The sequence below is a fragment of the Scylla paramamosain genome, chromosome 15 (genome assembly GCF_035594125.1).
Source record: "Scylla paramamosain isolate STU-SP2022 chromosome 15, ASM3559412v1, whole genome shotgun sequence".
Classification (NCBI taxonomy): Eukaryota; Metazoa; Arthropoda; class Malacostraca; order Decapoda; family Portunidae; genus Scylla; species Scylla paramamosain.
The window spans coordinates 13,906,012-13,921,011 of record NC_087165.1 but is presented as its reverse complement, the minus strand read 5'-3'; the positions used below and the strand labels follow the sequence as shown (position 1 = coordinate 13,921,011).

The window sequence follows — 15,000 nt, the reverse complement described above, 5'->3', positions numbered from 1 at the left end:
GTGAGAAGGGGCACATGTACGATTAGGCTCCCGACGTGTGTTCGTGTGTTTGTGTGTGTGTGTGGGTGGATGTGAGAGAGAGAGGGTGTATGTGTGTGCGTGCGTGTGTTTTATTTCACAGGCTTGTTGCTATACAATACGTACACATACATACATTGAATTATATACTGGTGGGGTACTACAGTGTGTGTGTGTGTGTGTGTGTGTGTGTGTGTGTGTGTGTGATGTTAAGCAAATGGAAATCAGACGAGCGTTCCTGGAAGCGAATCATGATTTGCGGGCCCGAGGGCAAGTGTGTGTATGTGTGTGTGTGTGTGTGTGTTAAATAAGTGTACTGTTAGAGCTAAGCGTGTGTCATACACATGAAGTAGAAATGACAACGGAACAGCGTGCCAATATGAGAGAGAGAGAGAGAGAGAGAGAGAGAGAGAGAGAGAGAGAGAGAAAAAAAGAGCTTTGTAGAAGTACAGTAGGTCTACATTAGGCTGAAGAGTCGTGATGGACGTTACTGATACGGGACTTTACACACACACACACACACACACACACAGAGAGAGAGAGAGAGAGAGAGAGAGAGAGAGAGAGGGGGAGAGGGGGGGGGGCATGGAGGAGAGAGGGAGGAGAGGAGGGACTGACAGTGACGAACAGAGAGGGAAAGACGAGGGAGGGAGGGGGGTGAAGGTTGGGAGAAATGAAGGAGTAGGAATTAGAGGCGGGAGAGGAGGGGGAGGGGAGAGAGAGAATGAGAGTAGGAGAATGGATGATTGAAGAAAACGTGAAATGGAGATGAGAGAGAGAGGGAGAGGGAGAGAGTTTGGAGGGATAAGAAAGGGGGAATGGTAGAGGAAGAGGGGAAGGGAGGAAGCGAGGGAGGTTGAAGGTGGAGACGTGAGAGGAGGAGAGACAGAGAGAGAGAGGAAGGTATACGAACTAGTAGCAACTGCCTTTCACTTCCTACAACCACTTACGAGCATGAAACACCACTCCTCCCCCTCTTATACTCCCACTCTCTTCTTTTATTCTCCTTACTCCCACCCCTCTTCACCATATGTCCACACACACACACACACACACACACACACACACGTAGCAAAAGAAGTTGCAATAAGGTGCGAGAGAAATATGAGCTCAGTATAACTTCCATGCCAACGTCTTTTTAACTACTGAAGTGACAGTTGTTGGGGGGGAAAGGAGGAGGGGCGTGGTGGGGAGGAGGAGCATGGGGGAGGAGGGAGGGAGCAGGCTTGTAGTAGTGGCAAGAGGGTAAGGAACAAAACAAAGGCTACGTTGGAATAATTTCTATATGAAGGGGCGTTAGTGGGACGGGAGCACGAAGGGGGGAAGTATGGGTGGTATGTAGAGGAATGGGGTGAGGCTTGGAGTATTAGTGGAGATGGTTTAATAGAGTAATAAATGGGAGGCAAAAAGGAACGTGATTGCCAATTAGGTCGTTGAAGTCCAACGTGATTTATAGCGGGGTAATAGCTTGTGCTGAGAGAGAGAGAGAGAGAGAGGGAGGGAGAGAGAGAGTAAATATGTACCTTGGCAATATGCTAAGGACAAAAAAAAAGTATATATTCATCTGCACCTATCCATCTATGTTTTATCTGTCTATTTGTGTGTGTGTGTGTGTGTGTGTGTGTGTGTGTGTGTTAATCGAAGTATGTATGTACGTATAAGATATGCGAAAACAAACACATACTATATCTATATTTTCATCATTATTTGAAATCCTTTATTCTTTGTCTCTCTTTCTCCCCCAATCTGTTATAAATTATATCCTTTTTTTTTTTTACGTCGCAGGGAAACCGGCTTAGGGAAGAAAAAAATAAAAAAAAAAGCTCGTTCACAATGGTGCTCCCTAAAAGAAACAGAAAAAAACAGAAGAATTGAATTTCTGTTGTGCCTTGTTGTCTCCTTTCAAACAGTTCAAGTCATAGGAAGAAGGAAAAGCAGAAACAGGAATTTTTTTTTCTCATCAGTGAAAAGGATGGGAGAGTGAAGATACTGGATAACTCTTTCATTAGGAAGGTTGGTGAGAGAAAGTAAGAAGTCTTGTGCTGAGACGTCGAGGGAGTAGAGGAGCATGCAGTTAGCAAGTTTTAAAGAGCAGTAATGATGATAATAACGGGCGAAAACAGTAAAAGATTCAGTCAAGACGGTCTGTTAGAGGAGAGAAATCGGTGAGACGGAAAGCTTTCAAATCTAGCCTTTTTATTTCTTCTATCTATCTGTCACTCTATCAGCCAATATATCTATCTGTCTGCCCGTCTGTCTGGTTGTCTGTATGTGTCTATATCTACACACACACACATCCCCTTCGCATTTTCTTAATAATCCTTTAAGCTATGCTCTCAAGAAAGCTGTGAATGGGTGAGACGTTATTAATGCTTTTCTATGGCATCTTAACCTTGCAAGTGCGGGGAAAGGCATACATATTATGCTTTGGGGGATTTCTTGAGGCTTTCTTTGTTTAAATAGGGTATTAGTTCATGCTTATTGATCATTATTATTCGTTTGTTTTTATATGTTGGAGCGGAATCCCTTTTTAAATATGCGTATACTGAGTTTTTTTTTGTGTGTGTGTGTGTACGAGTGTAATGTTTTGTGGTGGATGAATGAACGCAGGAGATTTTTCTTCCCACTTGTTTCTTTTTTCGTGTTTTCTTTTTTTTCTATTTCTCTTGACTTGAACGGTTTTTTTCTTTTTCCTTTCTTCCTTTCCCTTTATATATTTTTTTCTTTTTTTCATTCTTTTTGCCTCAGTTTTATTGTTCCTTTTGTTTTGTACTCGTTTCCTTTTTCTTACCCTGTTCTTTCATTGTTCCTTTCCTTTATGCATTTTTCACATTTTCTCTCTCTCTCTCTCTCTCTCTCTCTCTCTCTCTCTCTCTCTCTCTCTCTCTCTCTCTCTCTCTCTCTCTCTCTCTCTCTCTTTTATATCTCTTCCTTCCCTTCTTTCTTTGTATCTTTTCCTTTCGTTCTTTCTTTCTATGTATCTCTTCTTTTCGTTCGTTCGTTCTTTCTTCCTTTCCCCAGCAAACTGCCTGGAGACGTCTTTCGTACCCTTTGATGTAATAGGAAATAATTCTGACGAAAGACATGAACATCTGGATTTCCTTAATAGCTTCGGTAACAAAACACTGCGTATTTGATATCGTCTGAATCACCGGCAGTAATATATGAGGTACAGTTCTCTTGTTTTTGTATTTGAGGGGGAATGAAAGCGCAAGATATTGAAGCTATCGTTACCTATTTACTTGTATCAGATCAGCTTTCATCATTCTTATTATTGCCTGAGTGTCGTCATTGGTGTATGTTTTGTTGGGCATTTACGAGAGATAGTGTTTTTGTTTTGTTTTGTTTGTTTGTTTGTTTGTTAATGGTGGAAGATTACTTGTGTTTTATTTTCTCTTTTTTTTTTCTTTTTTGTATTATTATCGTCAGCATCAGAGTAGTTTTAATGTTTGTTTGTTTGTTTTTTGAAGTGTACGAGTGATAAGGTATATATTTGTTTTATTAGAGATGAAGAAGGATGGTGAAAGCATATTTTTTCCTCACTTGTGTAGGTTTTTTGTCTTCATCATCACTGTCAGGGTAGTATTTATGCTTCTTTTTTTTTTAATGTTTACGAGTGATGAGGCAGTACATATTCTTTTTATTATTATTACAGATGAAGAATTAAAGTGATAGTATATTTTTTTTCTCATTTGTTTAAGTGTTCCATCGTTATCGACAATACGAGAGTAGTATTAATATTTTTTTTTCAATGTTGCGAAATGATAAAGTATATTGCTTTCTACTGGAGATGAAAGATGGAGGTGTCGGTGTTACATTTGTTTATCTCTTCTTCAGGCTCTCCGTCATTGTCAGCACCATGAGAGTAGCATTAATATTTCGTTTCTCGATATTTATTATAGATACATTATATTAATTAAATACAGATGAAGGATTAAAGCGTCTGTTTTGTATTTGTTCTCTCTCTTTTTTTTTTACTCGTCGTTAAGGGCAAGGCGTAATGTTAATGTCCCCAAGAGGTCTTTAGTTAAATACTCATACAGCACAGTGTATCTTTAGCTTTGATAGAGATTGAGTGGCTCCTCTTCATTATTTATGAAGGTATTAGTATCTGACCGTCCATTTGTAAGGCACGCAGGTACAAAGAGTGTCCGCTAATTATCACCGGTTCATCTTGCAGTAGAGCTTAATGGTTACTTTCAGGAGACACAATAGGTCTGAAGGGGCAAGATATTATTACGTTGTTTTGTTTTATTATTTATTTATCTATATCTTTATCAGTTACGAGTGGTGAATAACAATTGAGGCGAGTTAGATGCGGGAAGTAGTATGTGGAAATCTATACTACGTACTATACGAGTATGTATGTATATATTACTCAAACACACACACACACACACACACACACACACACACACACACACACACACACACACACACACACTTAGTAACACAAAATACAACCAAAAAGATCGAGAGAGAAAGAGAGAAAGACCTTGTTGGTTTACATTTTAAACGCATCCACCAAACTGATCCTCAACTCAACTCACTCCACGACCAAACAAACAGAAGTCACCAGAGGCACTTTCTCACTGACCCCTAAAGACAACATTTCACATTTTTTTAATTAAGCAACGTTAAGAGGAAAGAGGAAAGGGCATAGGTAGACAGAATGAGTGAGAGACAGGAAGAAAAAAAGACACACGTTAGGCTGAACATGTAAAAATGAATGAAAATGCTAAGGTGTATGAAGACTTGGTGAATGTCATGCAAGTCAGTGACACGCAGGTGACCTTGAGGCTCCTCGCAAGTGGCAGTGAAAGCAGACCGCGGGAGGAGGTGAGGGAGGGGCGAAGGGAGAGTGGGAGAGGTGAGGGCTAGGTAGAGAAGGTGGGGAGGGGGAGGAAGTTGTAAATCACGGGTTGTGGCTGCTCTAAATCTCTTACCCTGACGTATTCTCACCTTTTCTCTCTTCCCTCGTCCGCCGGGTTACTCCTATTTATCTCCGCTTTTCCTCTTTCCTATCCTGTTTTATATCTTTCTTTTATCATCTCTCACCTTCCTTATTGCTTTATTTTATCTCCTCTTTTCTCCTTCTTATTTAGTTTTATTCTTTATTTTATCCTTTCACACTTTCCTCGATGTCTTCCCTTCTTCTCATTCTCTCGTACTGTTTTACTTATCTTCATTTACCAGATTTTTCCTCTCCTTTTCCTTCTCTTTCTTTTTTCTCTTTTTATTTTTCATTTTTCTTCACCTACCAGATCACTTCTTTTTTATTTTCTTCCTTGTTCCCTGCCTATTCTCTCTTCTTTATTTTTTTTATTTTCTTCCTTGTTCCCTGCTTATTTTCTCTTCTTCTTCTTTCATTCTTTTTTCACCTCCACCTACCAGATTACTTAATTTCATCTCCCTTTTCTTATTTCTCTCTTTATTCTCACCTGTACCTCTTCTCTTTTTCTCTTTCATATGTTAGATTATTTCTTTCTTATCTTGTCTTTCTTCTCTACCTACATTCATTATCTCATTCCTCTCCTTATTCTTCTTTCATAGCTAACAGATTTGCTTTTTTTTTTTTCTCTCTCTCTCTCTTGATGGTCTTCTTTCTTGTCATTATTTTCTTCCAAACATTCACCAAATTCCTCTTTCCCTACTTGATCTTCGCTTTCCTTCTTTTCCTGTCATTTCTTTTATTCCACATGCCGTATATTTCTTTCTTTTGTTTTTCTTCTTATCCTTTCAGTGTCTGTGTGTGGCTTAGTTTTCTCTCTCTCTCTCTCTCTCTCTCTCTCTCTCTCTCTCTCTCTCTCTCTCTCTCTCTCTCTCTCTCTCTCTCTCTCTCTCTCTCTCTCTCTCTCTCTCTCTCTCTCAGCATTACAGTGCATGTGTAGTTCACCATATAATTACAAGGAACTAGAATAAAGCGTGAGTAAGCGTGTTATTAAAGTTATTTTTAGCTTATATTGATTTCCACTACAACAACAACAACAGGAACTACTACTACTACTATTACTACTACTACTTCTACTACTACTACTACTACTACTACTACTACTACTACTACTACTACTACTACTACTTTAAATGGTACTTATACCCCATAGATATATTCTGTGCCAGACCAGCCTATAAAAGGTAACGGAGACAAAGCCTTTCCGCATGCATCAATTCACATTTACTATTAGTTCACAAGCGTTCCCTCACATTTTTGAGTCCCTTTGATTTCACGAGGGTAAGGGTGGCGGTGGTGGTAGTGGTGGTGGTGGTAATGATGGTGATAATGGCAGTGTTAATGACAAAGACGACGATGGTAATAATGATAATGATAGTGGTAATGGTAGTTTTGTTATTGTGTTGCTGTTGTTGTTGTTGTTGGGTCTGTGGCAACTGTGTGTGTGTGTGTGTGTGTGTGTGTGTGTGTGTGGAAATAATCTTATACCGATAAGATGTATAAGATTGTAGTGTGTGTGTGTGTGTGTGTGTGTGTGACAGAGAGAAAGAGAGAGAGAGAGAGAGAGAGAGAGAGAGAGAGAGAGAGAGAGAGAGAGAGAGAGAGAGAGAGAGAACAGCGGGGGGTGACAGGAGGGAAGAGGATCAGACAGATGGCTGGCTGAATAGAAATAAGGAAGTGAGAGAGGGAGGGAGACAGGAAGGGAAGGAAGGAAGGGATGAAGGGGTGATAGAGTGCCGTGTGATTTGATCTGCAGGAGTGAATGATGTAGTGAGGAAAAAGAATTATGGTTGTTTACTTCTATAAACCATCACATTTCGTCCACCACAACCACCATCACCACCACCACCACCACTACCACCACCAATAACAACAAAATCAACAATAAGGAACCTGTTTGTGTCCTCTCCTTCCGTTTTATCTAGTCTTTTCTTCCACACTTTCTTTATTTCTCCTTCCTTTCTTTGTCTTTCTTGCTTTTCCCATTTTACTGCTTTCTTCGCCCTTACTTTTCTTTGTTTTCCTCCCTCTCTACCATTTATTTTTTTCTTTGTCGCTGTTTTTCTTCCTCTTCCCTTCTTTGTTTTACCTTTCCCTTTCTTTCTCCCCATCATCCCTTATCTTCTTTCTTTCTTCGTCATCACGTCTCTCCCCTTCTCTCCTTTCTTCGCATTTCTCTCCTTGCATCCTCCATACCATCTCGTATCTTTCTCTTTTTCTCATAGCATCTTTCCTCTTCCCTCCTTTTCTCATGCTCCACTCTTCCATTCTATCTTCCTTCTCCCTCTCTGCCATCATCCCCTCTCCTTCTCCTCCACACCCTCTTCCTCCTTACATTCTATCCACTACCAGTCTTAAAGTGGCGTGTGGAAACCTTCCCCTCCACTCCTACTATTCTCTCCCTTGCATCGCATCAGCCACACACGGAACAAGTACCCGACTCCATAAAAAACCAGAATCCTTTACTTTCGTGGTATTTGATCGCTTGTTAGATCTTTCCTCCTCCTTCTCCATTTTTCACTTTAAACTCGTACATTTCTTTTTTGTCTCCGTATATTTTTCCTTTTGTTGGTATTTCTTTTACTATATTTCTTTCTCCTTCCTTTTATCTCTTCTACTTCCTTTTTTTTCTCTTCTACGCCTTTATTCATGTCCCTCCTATTCATGCTGCCTTCGTTTCCTTATCATTTTGCCTCTCTTCCAGCTCTTTCATCCAATTTTCTTCCCTTGGCAGCTTTCCCAGACCGTATCTTCCTGAGCCTTTTATGAAAGACCCTCTTCGCCATCTCTCTCTTCTTCATTACCTTCACACACACACACACACGCACACACAATACATGTCCTTGCTTATTAATTCGTAGGCTCAGACTGCTAAGGTTTACACTCATGAGGAACTAGTGACTGTCTTCCTCGAGCATAGGTGTGGTGCGTGGTGTGAGGAAGGTTCCAGTCTCACTCATGAGACTTGTAATTATTAGCTGGAAACTGTAAGGTTGACGCGTAGGGATTACTAAAGTACGCTTTCTCCAGGAGGGTAGAAACACTATCACTGGTCCGGCACGTGATCGTATGTAACATGCACACACACACACATACACACACACACACACACACACGCATCTTGTCATCTCTCCATGCCCTCTATTCTTCCTAGTTACCTTTCTTATTTCCCTTCCTTTCTATCTTTCCATATCTTTTAATTATTTCATTCCATCTCTTTTTTTTCATCCGTTCTTGTTTCTTCTCGTCTCTTCCCTCGCCTACCTTACGCTCGCGGCCCAACCCACTGAAACTTGCTCACCTCCATTAGGTGTTGCGTAGCCCAAGGTGCGCGCGCACGCACACACACACACACACACACACACACACACACACACACACACACACACACACACACACACACACACACACACACACACACACACAGAAGAATATCTAGTTGTGGGAAATTATAAACGTAATTCGTAGAAGAAGGAGGAAGTAGAAATTAAAAGAAGAACGAGTGAAAGAAAAGGAGAGGAAGAAAATAGATGACAGAAGGGAGGGAAGATATGATAAAAAAAATGGAGGAAAGAGGCAGAAACAGAAGACAAACAAAGCGCGTGAAGAAGTAGGAGAAAAGAAGCAAAATAGATGACGATAGGAAGGGAAGAAGATAAAATATTAAGAAACATGAGAATAAAACAAAAAAAAGAAAGCTTTGAAAATTGTGGAAGGCATGCATGGATTAAAACAAAAAAAAAGTATGATAAGTGGACGTCAGGAAAAAAAAATAATAAATGGATTTTGATATATCTCTCCGTCCCTCCCTCCCTCTCTCCCTCTCACCATCCATTCATCCTTCCTCCCTCGCTCTGCGCCTCCAACCATCCCTTCCACCATCTCTTCCACCATCCATCCCACAAGTTGGCGGTGGAAGATGCCAAGGAATGCCAAGTGGAGGAAGGTGCGTGTGGGGGATTGAAATAAGGATACTCGTATAAGGAAAAGGATTTTAGCTAGCAAGGAGTGGCAGGCTGGCTGCGTAGATAGAGAGCACAAAATTGATGTGATGATACCGTAACCCAAGGAGCAAGGATGGGAATCACTTCACAGAAAAGGGATAAATGAGGGAACAAGATTCGTTGAGCGATGTAGTGAACATGGAAAAATTATCATGATGTTGTGTACGAATGAAATTATTGGTGCCTGGTGAAGTGAAAAGAAATTGGAGAGATATAATAAGAAGAAAAATGACAGGAGACGCTTACTGATGGGAAATGGGTGATATAGTGAACGTGGAAAGGTGAATGAGATGCAGTGCAAGAGTAAATGATGGAATAGGAGGAATAGGAAAGATATAATGGAGAGAAAGAAAATAACTGAAGAGTGATGGACAAGAAATAAACGATAATAGAAACCTTGATGAAGTGAGTGGGAAGCAATCAAGGAATGTGAAGTAAATGAAAGAGAGGATGCCTGGTGAATGCAACGGTAGGAACAGAGAAGCAGAATAGCGAGTAGAAAAGAGGGAAGCGGAGGAAGGATGGACGTGCCAGTTGAAGGTAGCAGTGGATGAGTGGTGGTCAGGCGAGGTGGTGAGGCGAGGTTAGGGACTACCCCCTCCTCGCCCAGCCTGACGCCACAGCTGACTGGCAGACCTTCCTGGAACATATTTAACACGCCGTTGGCCCAAACCGCTGATCTTGTTGCGCACTGTATCGTAACGTCACCTGTCATTTGAATTTTCCGTGTCTCAGCACCATGTAAATACTAATTCATGGACCAGGTGTGTATAGGTAATTTATGGTCGTATAGTGAATGGTGGTATTAATTATCATTATTGTTATCCATCATCATCATCATCACCATCACCGTTACCATCACCATCACACAGGGTCTCCGCCAGTGTTCACTATCTCTGTCGGCTGTCTGTCTGTTCCAGGCCACCTTAATGGCAAGTATTATCTAATCTCTTCTAGTTATGTAATTCTCCAGTTTTCTTTCATCATCCGTCGGTTATAATTTTCTTATTCATGCTGTTTATCTGTCAGCTGTTCCTTGCATGTCGTGTACCGCGTCCACTTTTTCAGTAAATTATGATATTCTCTTTGATTTTTGGTATATTTCTTAGTACGTATTATTCTCTCTTTTTCGCGTTACGCTACGTTTAATTAAAAGATGAATGAATCTTTTTATTTACTTTGTTATTATTATTTATCTGTTTTTACACTCCCGTTCCGGTATTCTAAAATTTTCATTATAGGTTCCTCTGAAACTGATATACTACAGTGTTTATATTTGGATGTAGTTCAACGTTGCTTATCGTAACTTGAAAAAAAAATAAAATCATTCTCTAACAATGTCAATAACTTCTTTTTCCGTGATCTAGACTTGTACTGATGCCGTCCTGAAGAGATATTTTCATGAACTATTACGTTTTTCTTTATTTTGATTTCATGGTCTAGTATATAGTCACTTCAGGTAGCATTCTCTCAGCATATTCTCAGTTAACAACATTGGGAGGTAGGCAACCCGCGAGGCAACCTGATTTAATTCCATGAAAGTAAACAGCGCAGAGTTCAGCTTTGAAGTCTAGTTGGTGGCAGGGATTTTTAGCGATTTTCAAGTGGAGTAATTACCCGAGACCGCTTGCTTGCCCTGCGTTTAATGACAGTCTGGATCCAATAGAGCACCGAGGGCACCCCAGGAAGCACCACGGCAAAAGAAAAAAAAGAGTGTCTGCCAAAGCTCAGGCAGAAGCCTACCAGAAACACGTCAGTAAAAATGTTCGAAACGAGCATTGATTAAGCCTTAATTAAGACAACTATGAAATTCCACACGCAATATATTTTTTACACCTCTGACATAATATCCAACTCTATTTTCCAAGTTGACATACAGTGGTAATGTTTTGTAATTAAAATTGTATAATTTCTTTTATAATTGACCTCATAATGACTTAAAATTAAGCAAAATAATATAAGGTCAGGCTTAAAGATAGTTGTTGTTCATTTATATTGATAGTAATCTAATTGTGAAATGAATGTGGTAAAATACTATTTCATCTTTAATTTGGAAGATATTTTTGAAATAATTTATGAAATAAGAGAATGTATGATTTTTTATTATCATGCAAAGAATGGAAGTGCGATAAACACAGCAACGTAATGCTCATAAACCTGGAGAAATTATGTCGCCATCAGTCATCATTTCTCAATATATCTATATTTCGGAATTCTTTGTTTTAAGACTCAGAAACAAATAAATATCATTATGCTTTACATGAGAGAGAGAGAGAGAGAGAGAGAGAGAGAGAGAGAGAGAGAGAGAGAGAGAGAGAGAGAGAGAGAGAGAGAGAGAGAGAGAGAGAGTTTCATCACTGGTGGAAATGTATGTCCTTGTTGCTGTATACAACGTAACGTTGAGCAAAATTGTGTTTCCTTGTCACGTGTGTCTTATTAATTTTTTTTTGTCTTAGTAAATCCTGTGCAGTTCATTCAGTCTTCTGTTATTACGATCATCTTTATTTTTTATTATACTTTATTTCTATTTATTTTCTAAAAGTAAAAATTTCCAGCCAGAGTGAACAATCTAGGCAGTGGTGCAGCACGAGTGTGTACATGCAGCTCGAAATTTCCCTCACCATTTGATCGAACTATCGTGCTCTGATTTCAACTCGCACTCAGACGTGTGGAAATATATTTTTCGACAACAACAATCAAGAGTGACAGAGTTGCAACATTTTACTCCCGTCAGTATTTTTTGCGTAATGAAAACTAAGCGTCACTGAGCACATCATTCAACTCTGCACAACCAGCTCTTCATCACACTTACCATGCTTTTTATGAAGTCTGTTTATTTTTTTCCTTGATTTCTTGATCCTTTCCATGATTGTGACGAAAACAGGAGTTGTGTGTCTATTTTATATTTTTGTGACAGTTTTAATTTCTTTTTATGAACGAATAACATATAAGTGTTGCTTTGTGAACTATAATTTTTTTTTTTATTATGAGAAGTAAAGGCGTTAGCAATTGGTAGCATTGCCGATATACAAGCGCGTCACGTCGTTCCAGCAAAGCGTAAAGGCAGGGTCTTTGTGGCAGCAGCAAACCCGACTCGCTGGGAAGTCCTTACTATTTTTTTCTCCTTCCTTTCTCCCGGCGTTTGATGAATAAGGTAGTGGAGCAAGCGCAGAGCAGTGAAAGTCCTCAATCACATGTCAACACCAACACTGGATATTAAGTAACAATTCATAAGACGCGCAAGAGTTGTCCTTTCAAGATTTCAAGACATTTTTTCATATAATTTTGAACTTTTTTTTTACTATTCTTCAGAGACTGACGCAGTGTTTTTTTTTTTCTTCCGCATTTTTTTGTTCTCCTTGGCCAGAGACACTCTTAGATAAAAAAAAATAAATAAATAAGATAAAAAAATATATAAATAAATAAATAAACTTATCTTTCATGTTGTCCACTTTGAAAGATGATTTAATAGCAGTGGTCACGAAATGAACCATTCCACACGTATAGATGCACGCTGTATAAATCACTCCATTCGTTATATATCCGAGATTATCGCACTGGTGGAAAAAAAAGAAAGGAAAAGAAAACACTTGTACCTTGACATATGTAGTACCTTGGAAGTGCGTGTCGTGTGTAATCAGTTATGGTGAGCTCAGCTGTAAGGATCCCGTGCCCTGGTGGGAGGAATGACCTAACACGACGGTAACGCGCTGACTCAACCGTGGACATTGGCAAAGTTTATCGTAATTGAATTTCAGGTTAAATAAAGAGTAAATTTTAATGACTTCGCAAATTTTAATGACTCCTGTAAGTTGAACGAGGTAATTTAGACCAGAAATAGGAACCAAGAAGTGAATAAAGCTCATAAAAATCCAGCAAAAACACACACTCGCGTGATTTTCGTGGCTATGCTTTGTTTCGTGGCTAATTTTTCTTGTCCGTGTAAATTACTCTGATGATAAGTTGCCTTCATTTGCAAAGTAATGGCCTGTCAACCTGTTGTGAGATTCCGTCCATGGCGTGAGATTCCACCTGAATTCCTGTGACAGTGATAGTGGTGGTGGTGGTAGTAGTAGTAGTAGTAATAGCTGCAGCAGAGCAATGATAGCAAGTATAAACAGACACGACAGCACGGAACTCACAGCAAGTTGGCAAGTTATTCTCTCTCTCTCTCTCTCTCTCTCTCTCTCTCTCTCTCTCTCTCTCTCTCTCTCTCTCTCTCTCTCTCAATAATGATCAATAAGCATGAACCAATCCCACATTCATACAAGGAAAGACTCAAGAACTTCGCCGAAGCATAATATGCATTTCTTTCCCCGCACTTGCAAGATTAAGATACCATAGAAACACTCTGAGAAGGTCTTGCCCATTCACGGCTTTCATGAGAGCACAGATTAAAAGATTATTAAGGAAATGAGAACGGGAGGTGTGTGTGTGTGTGTGTGTGTGTGTGTGTGTGTGTGTGTGTTACCTTGTAGTCGCGACCTGCATAAGGATGGGTTAATGTGCCACTGACTAATTACTTGATGCTTACGTCTCACTCGGGAATAATGAGTTGTTTGTGTGAAGTGTAAAGAGGCGGGACAGGCATGGAGGATTGAGACTGGTGAAGAATGACAGGGAGGCGAGGTGTGGCAGGGAGGCGGGAGGGGGCGGTTAAGAAGGTCTGTGTCAAGTAAGAGAGTTGAGATAGTGTGATGTTTATGTGTAAGGAAAGTATAGATATAGTTTAAAATAGTATGTGATGGAGACGGAAGGGAATGTATTTCTTTAGTAGTAGTAGTAGTAGTAGTAATAGTACGTTTGGTGATGAATACGTATGTCTTTTCATAAATAGTATGCAATTGTAGGTAACACATAAGAACGTAAGATAATAAAGGAAGCTGCAAGAAACCATCACGCACACATGTAGCAGTCTTGTATAAAACTTATTTGCTTATACCCACCTATCATACGTATCTACAAATTTGTGGAATCGGAGAAATTGCTTATAACACAGAGTACTTCATGGAGTAAGGATTTGAGAGAATGATCTTGGGTGTGAGAGGTGGGATGTTTGGTATTGTGGGTAAGGAAGGAATGGAATGTGTCTGTACGTAATGTAGGATGAAGTGTTTTGTAAGATTGGGATAGAAATTCTCTTTGGGATAGAAATTCTCTTATAGTTAACATATGATTGACTTTTCTAGTTTCATGAACATTGGCGTATTGGATGTGCATTTATTTTCTCTCTGATGTGCTCAGGAACAATATGTAAAAAGGTATTTATTTTATTTTTATCTATTTATTTTTTATAGTGAAATTCATGGCGTCTCACCGGTATTAAATTTTGAATAAGAGATCTGGGGACTTAGAGGGCGGCTTATAAAACTTTTACAGCGAAACTTACGAGGGATGGGAAGCCGTGAAGAGAGAAGTATGTTCGAAATAGAATGGAGAGAAGGGACATGAAATAAGGAAGTTTAGGATAACGTGGAAGTAAGGAAAGAAATTGCTCAATAGGAGGTGAATGAGGACAGATAAGTAAATGAGCTAAGAAAAAAAAGAAAGAAGAGTTTATTGGAAAGTCTTTTCTAAGGCATGTTTTTTCCCTTTTTTATTGGCAATTAGGGAGTTTTTTCTTTCACCTCTTTTCTATTTTTTTTCTTTATTTTTTATTTATTTATTTTTTGTGTGTGTGCCCTTTTGCGTATCATTGAAAACTTTATCGATCATTAGGCGCCACATTTCCTGTTACCTTTTGAAGTGTGCGATTTGATTTCTGTTGTATCACCTGCCATACTATTCACAAAACATTCCATGCATTTCTCTCTACGTCTTTCGCCAAACGAGAACTCTCCATCTCCTGCCACATTATTACATGGACTTAACAACTCAATATAATTTGGAATCATTAAGCTCCTTCACCGCCCTTAAAACCCAGACAGACAATTTTTAGGCATATTTTTGCGCTAGAGGCTCTTAAATAGACTTGTAGTATATTAAAGAGAAGAAAATAACGATCTCTCTTCTTCTTTCCTATGACTC

At 39.5% G+C, this 15,000-nt stretch overlaps 1 protein-coding gene across 8 annotated transcripts in view; it reads left to right on the top strand.

Moving 5' to 3' along the window:
* Window positions 1-15,000, top strand: part of LOC135107478 (prostaglandin D2 receptor-like) — a 158,785-nt gene that overhangs the window by 441 nt on the left and 143,344 nt on the right. The gene's annotated exons all lie outside the window — the stretch shown is intronic.